General features: G+C 37.5%; 5 non-coding genes across 5 annotated transcripts; 2 read left to right on the top strand and 3 right to left on the bottom strand.

Moving 5' to 3' along the window:
- Positions 1–4,758: 4,758 nt before the first annotated feature.
- LOC113325909 lies at positions 4,759–4,956 on the top strand. The gene has a single exon (XR_003348163.1). It is a non-coding gene; the product is annotated as a U2 spliceosomal RNA (small nuclear RNA).
- An 881-nt stretch (positions 4,957–5,837) lies between these two features.
- Positions 5,838–5,909, bottom strand: TRNAG-GCC. The gene has a single exon. It is a non-coding gene; the product is annotated as a tRNA-Gly (tRNA).
- Positions 5,910–6,714: 805 nt separating this feature from the next.
- LOC113325923 lies at positions 6,715–6,878 on the top strand. The gene has a single exon (XR_003348174.1). It is a non-coding gene; the product is annotated as a U1 spliceosomal RNA (small nuclear RNA).
- Positions 6,879–11,153: 4,275 nt separating this feature from the next.
- LOC113325918 lies at positions 11,154–11,256 on the bottom strand. Its single transcript, XR_003348170.1, has one exon. It is a non-coding gene; the product is annotated as a U6 spliceosomal RNA (small nuclear RNA).
- A 3,573-nt stretch (positions 11,257–14,829) lies between these two features.
- On the bottom strand, positions 14,830–14,932 carry LOC113325916. Its single transcript, XR_003348168.1, has one exon. It is a non-coding gene; the product is annotated as a U6 spliceosomal RNA (small nuclear RNA).
- Positions 14,933–18,060: the final 3,128 nt, after the last annotated feature.

Raw genomic sequence — 18,060 nt, 5'->3', positions numbered from 1 at the left:
TTAGTTAATCCTTCATTATCTTCATCAGACTTGCCCTTCTTCGTCTGCGTCAGAATCTTCATCACCATCAGAACTTCCATCACTATCAGATTCTTCATCGTCAGCTTCGCTATCAGAGATCAAACTGGGAGTATTCTGTGGATTTCTTCCAAGAGACAAGGATAATCAGAATGTGGGATATTATGATCGTCACAAACCATTTGGATAGTTTGATTGCGAAAATGCATATCATTCTTAAAATTCGCAACAGTGATCTTGATTTGATTCTTTAATCTAATACTTGTCGTTGCGAGAAGAAAGATTCTTTGCGAGTTCCTCCTTTTCAGCTTCAAGTTCTTCAATCTTTTCACGATATCTATTTTCAGAATCTGCGAACAAAATACAATCAATTATTAACTTGATGAGAATTCATAAGAAGCAAAAGATTAGCAAAGAAGAGCAGTTAGTAACCTTCTCTGTCAGAAATCATATCTCTAATCAAGGATGTATGCTCAACTTGGAGACTAACATTTACACCTAAATCTTTTCTAGCATCATCTAAGATTTTCGCAACCCAGAGAAATTCATCCTCACTACTTAAGAAGACGAGAACGAATTTGATTTTCCCTTTCGCAGAGTTCGATATTCTTGCGGTTAGCTTCATCTCGTTCAAGTTGAACTTCAAGAAGAGCCTCTTGGAATTTCGCCAAAGCCTTGGCACCTTGATCAGAGATGCGATCCTTATCATCTATGAGACCGCTAATTTTGGTTCTTAACTCATTGGTTTTCTCTTTAAAATCAAGAAGGAGACGCTTAAATCGGTTGGCTAGGCCTAAACTAGATCTGTGATCAATTTCTAAGAGGCGAAATTTAGATCTAAGCTCATTTAGAGAAAGAGATGAAATTCTATCATTTGAGAATCTATTTAAGGAATTGTTAAGACGCTCAAGAAGGGTATCATTATCCAAGGCATTAGGAAATGAACGAAGAAGGGTAGCTTCATCAGAAAGACCATAAATGTCTGCAAAAAGGATCATTTAAATAAGATAAAACAACGGGATGAATGAATAAGGATCATTTAAATAAGGATCATTTGAGAATCTATTTAAAGGGAAAAGACAAAAGTAAAATGCCGTAAAGATGATTATTAGCTTGCTGAAGACTATAGATTTTGTTCTTATACGAAGAAGAATCAATTTATAATTGTCTATTTTTCTCGCGAAGACCTTTAACTTCAGCTTCCAATTCTTTATTCTTTTTGCGAAATTGAAGATTCTTCTTTTCAAGATTTTCGCGTCTTCTCTCTAGATCTGAGGCAACAACAAAAGAAGCTTTTTCATCCTGCGAAAAAATATAAAAAATATTAATATAGAAAGAAATTTTGAGTTATAATAATGAAGAAGTAAAAGGATAAAAGTATACCAGACTATTGAGAGAATGCAAGAAGTCGAGAGTCACTGATCTAGAAACTCCACGAAGAGAGCTATCACCATCTAATAAAGGGACATCGCAAAGGGTAGCGAGATATTTGCAGGTATTTGCGAATTGGCTATCTCCCATTCCTTGTAGAGAATCATAAAAGAGGCCAGAGAGCTTAGCCATAGAAGATTCAGGTGGAGAATCTTCACTTGCAGCAAGATCATCGTTGTCCTCATCACCCTTATCACTTTCGGAATTTTCGTGAGGAGGAATATTTGAAGGAGAAGAAGAACGAACTTTACTTTTCTTTGGAGGAGGACCAGTTGATTTTTCCTTGCGAAGAGCACCTTTACCTTTATCACCAATCTTCGCAACATCGGCAGATTCTTCTACTTCAGCAATAATCTTCACACACAGATAGAAATAAGAAATGGAAGCATGGAAGTAACAGTATACTGTTTAAAATCATAAGAGAAAATTGAAGAAAATTTAAAATCATAAGAGAAAATTTCTTACCTCATCTGTGTATGAGCGAAGAGCTAGCAGAGTACTAGATTTCCCAGTCCTGCTATAACTATCCTTCAGTTTTTGGATCTGCGGAATGTCGCAAGAGTTAGCGAACAGAATAATAAAAATCAATAAAGAAATATAAAGTGAGTTAAATTGGAAGAAACATACTTCTTTCTCCTTTTCAGGCCAAGAGAAAACCCAAGGTTGATAAGCAGCGAGATTCGCAGGAAGAACATTTGACCCAGCAATGTAGGGTCCTTTTAGCATTAAAGGAAAAACACACCATTTATCATCTTTGGATTGGCGAGGAGTTGTGTTCTTACCAGAGTGCCAGTCAATATCTTGCATGAGAATTTTGGCTTCGTCAATATTATCTTTCCTTTTTAAGCGAATACCCCAGCGAGTATTCTCTTTCTTCATGGAGATAAGTTCATAGTTCTCAAAGAAATTCGCTACTGTGTATTTCTCAGCAACTATCTCTAGGTTTGCGAATTTAGGATCCCTAAGTTCTTTGGAGTACAGAGATCCTCTACCAGCACCACGATTAGCGAACTCTAGCATCAGACGGATGCAGTCCCCACTCAGTTGGAAGATAGCTCGCGAAAATCCCGAGTGAGAAAGAATTTCATAAAATAAAGGAAGATATGGGTTATAAATAGGAATAGGGAGACCTGCGAGAATCTGACGTAGCGAAATTATGATTGACTGATCATCACAATACTGATCAGAGAAAAGTTTGACAAAAAGAATTGATTTGGCATTTTCACCAGGAATGGTGGAGAGTGTGAAACCTTTATCAGCAAGATCTTTTTGGACATCTTGTAAATTCTTCTCATATCTATGACCACTTGGAGCCATGTTTGAATATAGAGTATAGGAATGAATAAAAAGTAAGAGGATTGAAGGAGGAAAAATTACAGCAGCAGAACTTGCAGAAGAATAACAGAGTTGCAGAGATGAGAGAATAAAAATAGAAGAGAAAGTAAAAAAGAAAAGTGGAAAGAAGAGTAAGAAGAGTATATAAAGGAGATTTTTTTTTACTCGAAGAAATAAACACCATTAAGACGAAGAGACGTGAGCGGTTGAAAAGTAGCGGTTACAGAAGACGTGTCAAGAAACAAATGGAAGAAAGAATACGTGTGATAAATGCAGAATATGAAACGATGAACAACTGCGGCATTTCTCACATCATTCTCTACTTCGCAGAAAAGATATGAGAAGAGGCAAGATGTAGGATCAGAATCTCTCAACAATGATATCTTAGCGAAATTATCAACAACACAACACAACAGCGTCGCAGAACAATTTCAGAAATGATATAATAAACGACGTCAGCTAAAATCATGAGAAAGATGTGATGGTCCTGCGAAAATTAGAGAGTTTGCGAGATTAACATTTGTAAGGTTGCGAGAATGTCGCAAGCCATATTCTAAAATAAATGACAGATTAGCTGTCATCCACTATGTACTTCCCTATAAATAGTCGTTCAGTTGTAAAGGAAAAGGGAGAGATCTTTTTTGAGTAAGAAACAAGTAAATAGGAGAGATAAAGTCTAGAGCAGAGATCATTCTTGATTTCTTTATCTTCTCTCGTAAGAATATTCAAAGGTTGATTAATAAAATTAAGAGTATAAATCTAAAATGAGTTGATTAATAATGAAATCATATGAGGGGTGTAGTGTGGGATTTCCTGCAACTACAGATCTTACATCGATGAAACATTCTTCTTTACTTTTGTGGTTTATCAAGAGGCAGCAAGCTCAATTTTTTGTCACTTACTCGGAATTTCAGGCTTTGGCGTCTTGTAATCATCTTTCGGTCTCTATTAGCTTTATGTGCTCTGATCAGCTCCAATTCTTCGTCTTTCCTCAATTTTTCCTTGTGGTCTTTCCCAGTCCAACATAAGGTTTCCCCAAGTTCTTTAACTACCTTATGCTTCCCTAGCAAAAAGTCTTGATGCAATTTGAATGTTATATCAGTCGCCTGCTCAGAATCACACAAAAAAATATATAAGCATCCGAGAAAAGAGCTGAAGTACAAATGATAGATACAAACTCTAGAACAAGTAGTTTGAGTTTAAAACGACGTCATACCTCCAGTGTTGATTTCCCAATTGTGTATGTAAATGAAATCCTCACCAACTCATGCAGCAGAAATTCCACATGCTCAACCCCGCACCGCACTTTTTTATTAGTGCAGCCATCTAAGGAACCCGAAGACAAAAGATAGAAAATCCAAGTTAACATCAGAATCACCAAAAATCAAAATGCATTCAATGAAAAGAAGAGAAGTGCAAAAACCAAAACTATATACCTTGAGGCTGTATGAAAAAAGCTAGGATTTTTGCAGCCATTTCCTCGACTACTTTTCATGCTTAACTTTCCCACATGTCATAAACACAAGTAAGTCTGAGATACTTTGCAGTGCAAGGAAATCATCCTGAAAAGTAACCCAAAGCAAGCAATAAAAAGTATGGGTTAGTCGCAAAGACAAGTATATCATAAATTAAAAGTGGAGTATGGGTTAGTCCCGTTAAAACGGTCTTTTTCAAAGTTGGGAACACCAACCTGAAGTTGTGCCTGTCGAGAGGGAATCATGATAGAGATGCCTTCAGCAAAGAGCTTTATAGACTCTGGAGTCAATACAATAATCGAATCCCTCTAATGTGGTTGAGGTTTATATATAACTTCCCCTGAGTTAAAATTATACGTGTCCTAGTTGGTTTCGAAAACAACAACAACTTTTTAAGTACAACCCGTAATTGTTTAAGTTTTAGTCCCACAGAGACTAGTTACAGAAGAGGAATGGAAACGAGACAGTATAAAAGGAGAAGTGAAAAGCTAGTCCAAGCATACCTTTCTCGGCCTTTTGGCTAAGATCAAGTGTAGTATCTGTTCTTATCAGTTTAATATCTGATATGCCATCCATCGGATGGCACGATATTAATCTAATTTTTTACATGGGGGAGTTCCCATCATAGCAGCTTGCTGCTGGGGTTCTCACGCGTCGCCTCTGCGTTGCACTACTGCAGAGGCCTGGCGCACCCCCACCAGATCTAAAAACTAAACTTATGCTGAACTACTGCAAACATTATGCTACACAAGACACCACAGCCCCGTACATACTTTTGACCGATACTTACTACTTCTTCTACTAATTTCTTGCGTGCAGCTTCCAAGACTTGAGGCTTTAGAACTAACATCCCTCTCACGATGTCTGCGTTACGAATGATAACCTGTATACCAAGAAAATATAAATTCTGAGTGTTACTTACGCAACAAAGTACATCAAGTAATCCCACAAGAAACCCCTACATGAACATATACAATAACTATAAGTAAGTTTATTTCAGAAAAAAACATATCTAAAACATTAAGATCTTTGATAGGTGGTCTCGAAACCAACATATAACTCCCAATTCTAAGGAAGTATATGAGCGTTGTTCCAAATCCATTGTCAATTTGAGTTAAACTATCTGTTTTCATAATCTCCAGCTTCTGCGAGGATGAAATGTCAATTTGAGAATTTAAGAGAACCCATTGGTGTTCCACGCTGTCCAGCGTTGTGCTCAGTGCAAGAGTGAAATAGCTGCAACAGCTTGTAATGGATCTGAGCACTTGTTAGCCTCAGGAACACAACGCTTTACCAACTTACCGAATTTGAAGGGAATAAATCGTAAGCACATGGGTCATTTTGTATCTCTATGTGTGCTTTCTATATGTAATATTTGGGGATATTTGATTTATATGTAACCCTGCTAGCTAAGGACCGAAAATGAATCAACATAATTAATACCGGTAGTGACAATAATTATATGTATGCACATCACTTCAAATATACGAGTGATGCGAAAACTAATATACGTCTGTCATTTCAAAACAAAAACAAAAACTGCTTCACAAATTGCCGATAAGAAGGAAATAGAAAAACTGCACCAGCCGGGAATTCGAACCCGTGTCTGTACCGTGGCAGGGTACTATTCTACCACTAGACCACTGGTGCGGGATGTCTTAGCTTCCCAACATCCAAAATATCACCAATTAAATTCGAACATCCTCATAAACCACAAAGTTTCTAGCAACTCCAAGTAACCATGGATTTTTCTGACTTCTTCATGAACTATTTGTGGCTAACTACGTGCCCATGTTTCGAATAACCGGATTCAAATTGAATCCTTCTACGGGTTAAGAACAACCCACATTTTCAATACAAGACAATAGAATCAGCTCAAGAGTATTGACCCAAACTCGTAACAATTTCAGCAAACTTAGTGAGAAAGAGGAAATTCTGACAAGTATTAAAATTCTATTTGTTCCCAACACTAAAAGAAACTCTTAACTAAAATACTACGTTCTTCAACATCATATCGTAAAGACAAATACTTAGATACAAGCACAATTTGGGAATCAGAGATTTCACTACTTCTACTATCTGAACAAACTAAAGCAAGCACTTACATAAGAAAGACTGCAAGGGCATCTTGCCAGTCATAAGCAAAAGGAAATACACTACAGACTCGAAACATACATTAAAACTCACCATCTGTATAACTATTCCTTCCCGCAATCGAATAGTTATTTTGCGATTCAGTCACTCAATAGACATACACATCCCGGTTTTGTGTTCCTGTCCTAGCGCTGTTGCCAAATACTAGGCAAGGGGAGGCAATAGAGAGCCAGTATCTTACCCATTCAATAGACAAACCACATTCAAATGAAACAGATTATATTAGTCCCACACTACTTGTGTCCATACAAGAGACGAGAAAGAGATGCTACAAATAGGAGAGGCATTGGAACGTAGAAGCATACTTACCTGGACGGGGTCTATGGATGATCAAGAAGGTCCATGGCCTAGGTTAGCGACCTCCATTGCACACTAAGGAGGGGTGCTTGCCTAAGATCTCCCCACCGAGGGAGAGTCTACGTCATAATTTGTTCCTGAGGGGGTACGCGTCCGCGCGGCCCCTGCCAATTAAACTAAACCTTTCAGCCTTTGCTTCTCTTATGTAAGGGACTAGCAGTGAATCATTTTTCTGTGCTTTGGGTTAATTACAAACTAAGCAATGCCCGCCCTTCATTAAGAAATTATCTCCCTGTAACAGTGAACATATTGAATCTCAAGAACCTGACATTTAGCTCTAAATCACCAAGGAATACTCCCCTTTTCTAGAATCACCAACAACTGGATTATGATTTTATCACACCTTTATAAGCTAACAGCAATATAATTTGCCATCACCTCAGCAATATAATTTGCCACCCCAATACCACCTGAAATCTTAATAAAAGCTCGTCAAGTTGCAGGTGGTAATTGCAAAGTTGTAGCCTAGCAGCCAGTAAATTGCAAAGTTGTAGCAGCAATGAAAGCTCGTCATCCAAAGTTGTAGCCTAGCAGCCAGTATATACGCACAAAACCTCACATCAGGCACTACAGTAAAGAATTCAAGGAGCTGGTAAATAGTTCGATTCCTATTGCAATTCCAAATTCATTGTCATTTCTCGAGATGCCCAGTCATTCACATTGTACCATCTCGAACCAGGCTGTTTACACTCACAACCTATGGTTGTCTTACTAGGCTAATTCTGATATATCCCAATATAGTCTAGAAACATCTCCAGATACATAAGTAGTGTTATCAAACCAAAACCTAATTAAACCTTGATGCAAATTGAATAATATATCAGCCGCCTGCTTGCAATGACATCCACTTTGCTAAGAAGCAGAATATCAAAATTTAAAGCCTTACTCGATTACCCATAAAATCATAGAAAAGTAATAACAATAATACATTGTTCTGTTAGACATAAATTTTCACATAAGAGATGAATAGATTGAGAAGTTAAACATTGTTGTGTTAGCAGGGTTTCTGCGTTCAACATTGTCGTGTATTGTCTTCTTCGCAGAAATTTTATGGTATTTTCCAGCTCAAATTTTCGTCTACACAAAGTAAGCTCGGACTTTCAGCCTTTGGCTTTTCGAAATCTTTCGTCGTCTATTAGCTCTATGTGCTCTAATCAGCTTTAGTTGTTCAACTTGTCCTTGTGGCCTTTTCCATTCCAACATAAGGTCCTCGCAAGTTCTCTAACTACATCATGCTTCCCTTTCAAAAATTCTTGATGCACATTGAATAGTAGATCAGTCGCCTGCTTGGAATTACACAAAAATATATATAAGCATCCGAGAAAAGAGCTGAAGTACAAATGATACAAACTCTAGAACAAGTAGTTTTTAGTTCACCACTGACATAGATACCTCCAGCCTTGATGGATTTTTTGACTCTTGACTGTATGTAAAGGATATCCTCACCAACTGATGCAGTAGAAATTTTACATGCTCAACACTGCAGCGCTCTTTTTTCTTTTTGCCCTCTATGAAACCCGAACACAATAGATGAAAATTTAAGTTAACATCTCAGAAGTTAACCAAAATCAATGCGTACAGTGAGAAGTACAAACCAAAACTACCTTCTGGCTGTATGAAAAAAGCTAGCATATCTGCAGCCATTTTGTCGACCATGTCTTGCTCAACTTTATAACAAAAAAGTTCGAGATACTCTGCCATCCCATTAAAACGGTTTCTTTAAAAGTTTTCAACAGTTACCTCAAGCATTTCCCGTTCAGAGAGAATCATACGAGAGATGCCATCAACACAGAGCGATATAGACTCTCGCGACAATCCAATACTATCTATAAAGTAAAGCAGTTCTTGTTTTTCTTTTTTTGAAATGGGAAGTAGTAGAAGCAGCAGTTTCCCACGGTGAGTCCAACTCCATCTCTTCGGCAGCATCAGCAGTTTCCCACTTGTCTAAGCACTCCATATCTCTAGCAGCAGCAGCAGTTTCCTGCAGATCCCAGTACTCCATAATATCTTCAACCGTACGAGCAGAAGCAGTTTCCTGCTGGTACAAGTACTCCATGTCTTCAGTAGTTTCCTGCTGTTCCAACTTCTCCATATCTTCTTAACCAAAATTTTGAGTTTGAAGAAGAAGAAGACTTAAACTTTGGCTTCTCTATACCCTGCTGATTAAACCACTACTCTTTATCTCCAAGATAATTTCATTCCTTCTGATAATGTTGTATATGTGAAAATATTTGTGTTAGGGTTCATATAGCAGCCTTTGGTTAAGATTACTTCTCCTACAACTAACTTCTGAATACAATCCCAAAAATGTTCTAGAATTGTACTAAATATATATTAAACCCTAAATATTACTCAACTCCGGACCAAAATACCCAAACCAAACCCGGAATCAGCACAGGAGAAAGTCACCCGGTCCAGAGAAGTGGTTGTTGCCTTGTTGGTGTTGCAGGAATGACGGAGCTTTGTGTTCGGGTTAAGGTCTTAAGGGCATCTGTGGAATTTCGATCATGTGATGTGCCAATAATATTTTAGTAAATGAGATATGAAAGAGCAGACTATGCTTTTTATTGATGCAAAACAACAGTACAGACTTGATTCTGAGAACAAAAATTTAGCAATTTTTTTGTCTACACAAAGTAAGCTCGGAATTTCAGCCTTTGGCGTTCTGAAATAGTTCGGTGTTTATTAGCTCTATGTGCTCTTCTAATCAGCTTTAGTTCCTCGTCTTTCATCATCTTCTCGGTTTGGTCTACTCCAGTCCAACTTAAGGTTTTCTCAAGTTCTTTAACTACGTCAATCTTCTCTGGCATAAAGTCTTGATGGAGAGTGAATACTGCATCAATCGCCTGCTTGGAATTACACAAAAATATATAATTAAGCACCTTAAAAAGAGTTGAAGAACAAACGATACAAACTCTAGAAAATAAAGTAGTTTGAAGTTTAAAACGACATACGAACCTCTGGCGCTGATGGATTTTTCTTAATTTTGAATGTAAAGGATATTCTCACCAACTCATACAACAGATATTCCACATGCTCGACACTGCACCGCTCTTTCTTAATGCAGTGCTCTAAGAAACCCAAAAATATAAGATGAAAACTTAAGTTAACATCAGAGAATTAACAAAAATTAAACAGAAAAAATAAATAAAAGAAACTACCTTGTGGCTGTATGAAAAAATCTAGGATTTCTTCAGCCATATACTGGACTATTTCTTGCTTGAATTCCTTACAAGTGTGTCTGAGATTCTCTGCCAACAAACTAAAACGGTCTTTTTTGAAGTTTGCAACAGTCACCACCTGACATTCTTCATCTTGAGAGGAAATCGACATAGAACATGTCATCAGACACGAGCGATATAGAATCTGACGCCAATACAACTTCATCTCTCCAGGAAGCAGCAGGAGCTTCTTCCTGCTGGTCCGACTCCATGGATGGATTCCCTCAACCAAATTTTTGAGTTTGCAGAAGAATACTTAAACGAACACTACCTTTTGTTTACCTTGTAACCTAAACGATTACCTCTCCTCTTTCTCCAACGCAAAGTTCTAATGTTGTATATGTAAAAGTATCTTTGGTTTAGTTATATAGCTCTCCAGGATACTTGTCCTAGTTGGTTTCTACATCCTAAAACAACAACTTGCAAATATACATGGTCACTTGGTCAGGAGCATCTGCGGAATTTGCATAAAAGAGTAATATTATTATTAGCCCATATCTGACCACTCTTACAAGTCAATTCCATCATCAAATGCTCCAATTGATGCAAAATTTGTCCGGTATATATTTAAGGTTCAAGTTTTGTTTTTGTTTGAGTTTAGTTCTGATCTATAGCGGTCATATTAATGTGTAGGAGATGCTGAATATACGTATGCATTTTGATGGTAGGTGGGTTGGAAAATGGAACACGGATACTGTGACCTACAACCTCCAGTCGTGGTCTGTTGGTTATATAAAGGGATGTTTTACTGATATGGATCAAAGAGAGGTTTCTTTCTACAGAAATGCTGCCTCTCCTGGTGTGGTATTTTACGGTTTTGAATTTTGAAACACGGGTCCTGAACTTGGTATGCGCCACTCATGGGGTTGTTTCATCCAGTATCTTGACTTCTGTTCTGCAACAAGTCTAAAATTTGGGAAAATATTCCTTGATGTTCCACCATGATACCAATTCCGTATCAATAATGTTAATCTTAGTGGAAAAGGTATGTGGTGCACATCATTCACCCACAAGCTAGATACTATCAGCGTGCGATACCAACAACCACGGTTGCTTTCAGGAGAGATATAAGCATCCGAAAAAAGAAAAAATATATATCAGTCGCCTGCTTGGAATTACACAAAAAAAAATATATATAAGCATCCGAAAAAAAAAAAAATCAAAAAATTTGGACCATTTCTCGATTTGTGCGTGTCATCCTTGCGCAGGGGCCATGCTAATCTTCTCTGTATCGTTCCAATTTTATCAGATGTCCCCGAAGGGACAAGCTTAAGGGAAAGCTCCGGCTATTTGAACCAATCTCTGTTTGCAAACAAGGAAATGTGGGACTATACAGAACGCGCTAGTCACAGTTTCTGCGTTCCTTTTCTGTAGTCGTTAAGAGTTCGAATCTCTACAGTCACAAACAAGGCACAAGCCTCAATGTTTATGGGCATAGTAGTTCTGTGTAAGATCTGCCTACGGGTTAGAGTCTACGTCATAATTTGTTCCTGAGGGGGTACACGTTCGCACTGCCCCTGCCAATTCCGCTAAGACTAAACCTTGCATCCTTTGCCTTTTCAATTTGACTTGACTTTCTTTTATCATCTGCTAGAACTTGGATTTTCACATTTTTATCACCAGCAGCAAGCAATGCCTTCTTTTAGAAAATTTATTACCCTGTAACAGTGAGCATATTGAATCTCAAGAACTACTTGGTTACATAGAAATCTAATGGAAGTAACAAATATATTACATTGAAAAACTGCTTTCAGTTTACAAACTTCAATAAGCTAGACATAAATTTTCCAACTAATCACTGGTCAATTAAGAGATGAATAGCATTGTTGTGTTAGCAGGGTTTCTGCCTTTGACATTGTCGTGTATTATCTTCTTTGCAGAAATTCACTGGCCTTTGCCAGCTCAATTTTTCGGTCTACACAAAGTAAGCTCGGACTTTCATCCTTCGGCTTTTCGATATCTTTCGTTGTCTATTAGCTCTATGTGCTTTAATCAAAAAAGTCTTGATGCAAATTGAATAGTATATCAGTCGCCTGCTTGGAATTACACACAAAAAAAAAAATATAAGAATCCGAAAAAGAGATGAAGTACAAATATTACAAACTCTAGAACAAGTAGTTTTTAGCTCAAAACTGCCATGGATACCTCCAGGCTTGATGGATTTTTTCCAATTGTGTATGTAAAGGAAATCCTCACCAACTGATGCAGCAGAAATTTCACATGCTCAACACTGCAACGCCTTCTTTTCTTTTTGCCCTCTAAGAAAAGATGAAAATTTAAGTTAACATTAGAACTTAACCAAAATCAATGAAGATACAGTGACAAGTGCAACACCAAATCTACCTTCTGGTCGTATGTAAAAAGCTAGGATTTCTGCAGCCATTTTATCGACTATTTCTTTCTTAACTTGCTCACAAAAACGTCACTCTGCCATCCCTTTAAAACGGTTTGTTTCAAAGTTTTCAACAGTCACCTTAAGCATTTCCTGTTCGGACAACATACCCGAACCCAAATATTAAATTTAGGGATTAATAAGAATCATCAAAGGGAGAGTGGAGATGGAGAATGTTACCATGTCCAGGGAAGTGGTTGTGGCCTTGTTGGTGTTGGAGGAATGAAATTGGAGTACATATATACAAGCAGAGCTTTGATTGCTTGAAATTAACTTTTCTGCATAACCTTTTGATTACTGCTGGGGTTCTCATGCGTTGCACTATTGCAAGGGCCAGGCGCACCTATACCGGTTTCTAAATTTGAACTTTATTGTCATAGTCCCAAAAGCTGCTGCAGTATAACTTTGTGCTCAGATTGTCAAGGAGCTGAGATTTTGGACCCTTGACCATCAAATCACCTGTGCAAGAGTTAAATAGCTGCAATTTCATCTTGTTGTCAGGGAAAGTGAAAAAAAAAATCCTGTCTGGATTTGTGGAAACCAGAAATTCCGAAATTTGTAGACAACAATTAAACTATGATCAGATCGACCATGCTTTTTACTGATGCAAACAACAGTACATACTTGACTTTGAGAACAAACAACAGTACAGACTTGATTCTGAGAACAAAAATTTAGCAATTTTTTTGTCTACACAAAGTAAGCTCGGAATTTCAGCCTTTGGCGTTCTGAAATAGTTCGGTGTTTATTAGCTCTATGTGCTCTTCTAATCATCTCTAGTTCCCCGTCTTTGCTTTTCTTCTCCATGTGGTTTACTCCAGTCCAACTTAAGGTTTCCTCAAGTTCTTTAACTACGTCAATCTTCTCTGGCATAAAGTCTTGATGGAGAGTGAATACTGCATCAATCGCCTGCTTGGAATTACACAAAAATATATAATTAAGCACCTTAAAAAGAGTTGAAGAACAAACGATACAAACTCTAGAAAATAAAGTAGTTTGAAGTTTAAAACGACATACGAACCTCTGGCGCTGATGGATTTTTCTTAATTTTGAATGTAAAGGATATTCTCACCAACTCATACAACAGATATTCCACATGCTCGACACTGCACCGCTCTTTCTTAATGCAGTGCTCTAAGAAACCCAAAAATATAAGATGAAAACTTAAGTTAACATCAGAGAATTAACAAAAATTAAACAGAAAAAATAAATAAAAGAAACTACCTTGTGGCTGTATGAAAAAATCTAGGATTTCTTCAGCCATATACTGGACTATTTCTTGCTTGAATTCCTTACAAGTGTGTCTGAGATTCTCTGCCAACAAACTAAAACGGTCTTTTTTGAAGTTTGCAACAGTCACCACCTGACATTCTTCATCTTGAGAGGAAATCGACATAGAACATGTCATCAGACACGAGCGATATAGAATCTGACGCCAATACAACTTCATCTCTCCAGGAAGCAGCAGGAGCTTCTTCCTGCTGGTCCGACTCCATGGATGGATTCCCTCAACCAAATTTTTGAGTTTGCAGAAGAATACTTAAACGAACACTACCTTTTGTTTACCTTGTAACCTAAACGATTACCTCTCCTCTTTCTCCAACGCAAAGTTCTAATGTTGTATATGTAAAAGTATCTTTGGTTTAGTTATATAGCTCTCCAGGATACTTGTCCTAGTTGGTTTCTACATCCTAAAACAACAACTTGCAAATATACATGGTCACTTGGTCAGGAGCATCTGCGGAATTTGCATAAAAGAGTAATATTATTATTAGCCCATATCTGACCACTCTTACAAGTCAATTCCATCATCAAATGCTCCAATTGATGCAAAATTTGTCCGGTATATATTTAAGGTTCAAGTTTTGTTTTTGTTTGAGTTTAGTTCTGATCTATAGCGGTCATATTAATGTGTAGGAGATGCTGAATATACGTATGCATTTTGATGGTAGGTGGGTTGGAAAATGGAACACGGATACTGTGACCTACAACCTCCAGTCGTGGTCTGTTGGTTATATAAAGGGATGTTTTACTGATATGGATCAAAGAGAGGTTTCTTTCTACAGAAATGCTGCCTCTCCTGGTGTGGTATTTTACGGTTTTGAATTTTGAAACACGGGTCCTGAACTTGGTATGCGCCACTCATGGGGTTGTTTCATCCAGTATCTTGACTTCTGTTCTGCAACAAGTCTAAAATTTGGGAAAATATTCCTTGATGTTCCACCATGATACCAATTCCGTATCAATAATGTTAATCTTAGTGGAAAAGGTATGTGGTGCACATCATTCACCCACAAGCTAGATACTATCAGCGTGCGATACCAACAACCACGGTTGCTTTCAGGAGAGATATAAGCATCCGAAAAAAGAAAAAATATATATCAGTCGCCTGCTTGGAATTACACAAAAAAAAATATATATAAGCATCCGAAAAAAAAAAAAATCAAAAAATTTGGACCATTTCTCGATTTGTGCGTGTCATCCTTGCGCAGGGGCCATGCTAATCTTCTCTGTATCGTTCCAATTTTATCAGATGTCCCCGAAGGGACAAGCTTAAGGGAAAGCTCCGGCTATTTGAACCAATCTCTGTTTGCAAACAAGGAAATGTGGGACTATACAGAACGCGCTAGTCACAGTTTCTGCGTTCCTTTTCTGTAGTCGTTAAGAGTTCGAATCTCTACAGTCACAAACAAGGCACAAGCCTCAATGTTTATGGGCATAGTAGTTCTGTGTAAGATCTGCCTACGGGTTAGAGTCTACGTCATAATTTGTTCCTGAGGGGGTACACGTTCGCACTGCCCCTGCCAATTCCGCTAAGACTAAACCTTGCATCCTTTGCCTTTTCAATTTGACTTGACTTTCTTTTATCATCTGCTAGAACTTGGATTTTCACATTTTTATCACCAGCAGCAAGCAATGCCTTCTTTTAGAAAATTTATTACCCTGTAACAGTGAGCATATTGAATCTCAAGAACTACTTGGTTACATAGAAATCTAATGGAAGTAACAAATATATTACATTGAAAAACTGCTTTCAGTTTACAAACTTCAATAAGCTAGACATAAATTTTCCAACTAATCACTGGTCAATTAAGAGATGAATAGCATTGTTGTGTTAGCAGGGTTTCTGCCTTTGACATTGTCGTGTATTATCTTCTTTGCAGAAATTCACTGGCCTTTGCCAGCTCAATTTTTCGGTCTACACAAAGTAAGCTCGGACTTTCATCCTTCGGCTTTTCGATATCTTTCGTTGTCTATTAGCTCTATGTGCTTTAATCAAAAAAGTCTTGATGCAAATTGAATAGTATATCAGTCGCCTGCTTGGAATTACACACAAAAAAAAAAATATAAGAATCCGAAAAAGAGATGAAGTACAAATATTACAAACTCTAGAACAAGTAGTTTTTAGCTCAAAACTGCCATGGATACCTCCAGGCTTGATGGATTTTTTCCAATTGTGTATGTAAAGGAAATCCTCACCAACTGATGCAGCAGAAATTTCACATGCTCAACACTGCAACGCCTTCTTTTCTTTTTGCCCTCTAAGAAAAGATGAAAATTTAAGTTAACATTAGAACTTAACCAAAATCAATGAAGATACAGTGACAAGTGCAACACCAAATCTACCTTCTGGTCGTATGTAAAAAGCTAGGATTTCTGCAGCCATTTTATCGACTATTTCTTTCTTAACTTGCTCACAAAAACGTCACTCTGCCATCCCTTTAAAACGGTTTGTTTCAAAGTTTTCAACAGTCACCTTAAGCATTTCCTGTTCGGACAACATACCCGAACCCAAATATTAAATTTAGGGATTAATAAGAATCATCAAAGGGAGAGTGGAGATGGAGAATGTTACCATGTCCAGGGAAGTGGTTGTGGCCTTGTTGGTGTTGGAGGAATGAAATTGGAGTACATATATACAAGCAGAGCTTTGATTGCTTGAAATTAACTTTTCTGCATAACCTTTTGATTACTGCTGGGGTTCTCATGCGTTGCACTATTGCAAGGGCCAGGCGCACCTATACCGGTTTCTAAATTTGAACTTTATTGTCATAGTCCCAAAAGCTGCTGCAGTATAACTTTGTGCTCAGATTGTCAAGGAGCTGAGATTTTGGACCCTTGACCATCAAATCACCTGTGCAAGAGTTAAATAGCTGCAATTTCATCTTGTTGTCAGGGAAAGTGAAAAAAAAAATCCTGTCTGGATTTGTGGAAACCAGAAATTCCGAAATTTGTAGACAACAATTAAACTATGATCAGATCGACCATGCTTTTTACTGATGCAAACAACAGTACATACTTGACTTTGAGAACAAACAACAGTACAGACTTGATTCTGAGAACAAAAATTTAGCAATTTTTTTGTCTACACAAAGTAAGCTCGGAATTTCAGCCTTTGGCGTTCTGAAATAGTTCGGTGTTTATTAGCTCTATGTGCTCTTCTAATCATCTCTAGTTCCCCGTCTTTGCTTTTCTTCTCCATGTGGTTTACTCCAGTCCAACTTAAGGTTTCCTCAAGTTCTTTAACTACGTCAATCTTCTCTGGCATAAAGTCTTGATGGAGAGTGAATACTGCATCAATCGCCTGCTTGGAATTACACAAAAATATATAATTAAGCACCTTAAAAAGAGTTGAAGAACAAACGATACAAACTCTAGAAAATAAAGTAGTTTGAAGTTTAAAACGACATACGAACCTCTGGCGCTGATGGATTTTTCTTAATTTTGAATGTAAAGGATATTCTCACCAACTCATACAACAGATATTCCACATGCTCGACACTGCACCGCTCTTTCTTAATGCAGTGCTCTAAGAAACCCAAAAATATAAGATGAAAACTTAAGTTAACATCAGAGAATTAACAAAAATTAAACAGAAAAAATAAATAAAAGAAACTACCTTGTGGCTGTATGAAAAAATCTAGGATTTCTTCAGCCATATACTGGACTATTTCTTGCTTGAATTCCTTACAAGTGTGTCTGAGATTCTCTGCCAACAAACTAAAACGGTCTTTTTTGAAGTTTGCAACAGTCACCACCTGACATTCTTCATCTTGAGAGGAAATCGACATAGAACATGTCATCAGACACGAGCGATATAGAATCTGACGCCAATACAACTTCATCTCTCCAGGAAGCAGCAGGAGCTTCTTCCTGCTGGTCCGACTCCATGGATGGATTCCCTCAACCAAATTTTTGAGTTTGCAGAAGAATACTTAAACGAACACTACCTTTTGTTTACCTTGTAACCTAAACGATTACCTCTCCTCTTTCTCCAACGCAAAGTTCTAATGTTGTATATGTAAAAGTATCTTTGGTTTAGTTATATAGCTCTCCAGGATACTTGTCCTAGTTGGTTTCTACATCCTAAAACAACAACTTCTACATATATAGAGTCAGGGGCATCTGGAGAATTTCCAAAAAGACTATTTTTAGTAGGAGTGCAAGAAAAACACATTTAGTGAGCTTAGCTATGTTTAAACTTCTTGGCTCCGCTTCTTTGTTTTAGTTATCGAAAATCACAAGTTACCACAATTAAATAGCTTGAAATCAATTCCCATCTTGTATTCTTTCTCCGATTCTCTAATATTCAGCAATTGTATGAGCAAAAACCTCATTGTTTGCTCTTTCCTCTGTCAGTTGACATATGATGGTTGGCATGTTCCTTGCCACTGAC

This window comes from Papaver somniferum, unplaced genomic scaffold, assembly GCF_003573695.1.
Source record: "Papaver somniferum cultivar HN1 unplaced genomic scaffold, ASM357369v1 unplaced-scaffold_0, whole genome shotgun sequence".
NCBI lineage: Eukaryota > Viridiplantae > Streptophyta > Magnoliopsida > Ranunculales > Papaveraceae > Papaver > Papaver somniferum.
This window is presented reverse-complemented; position numbering and strand designations above follow the sequence as displayed.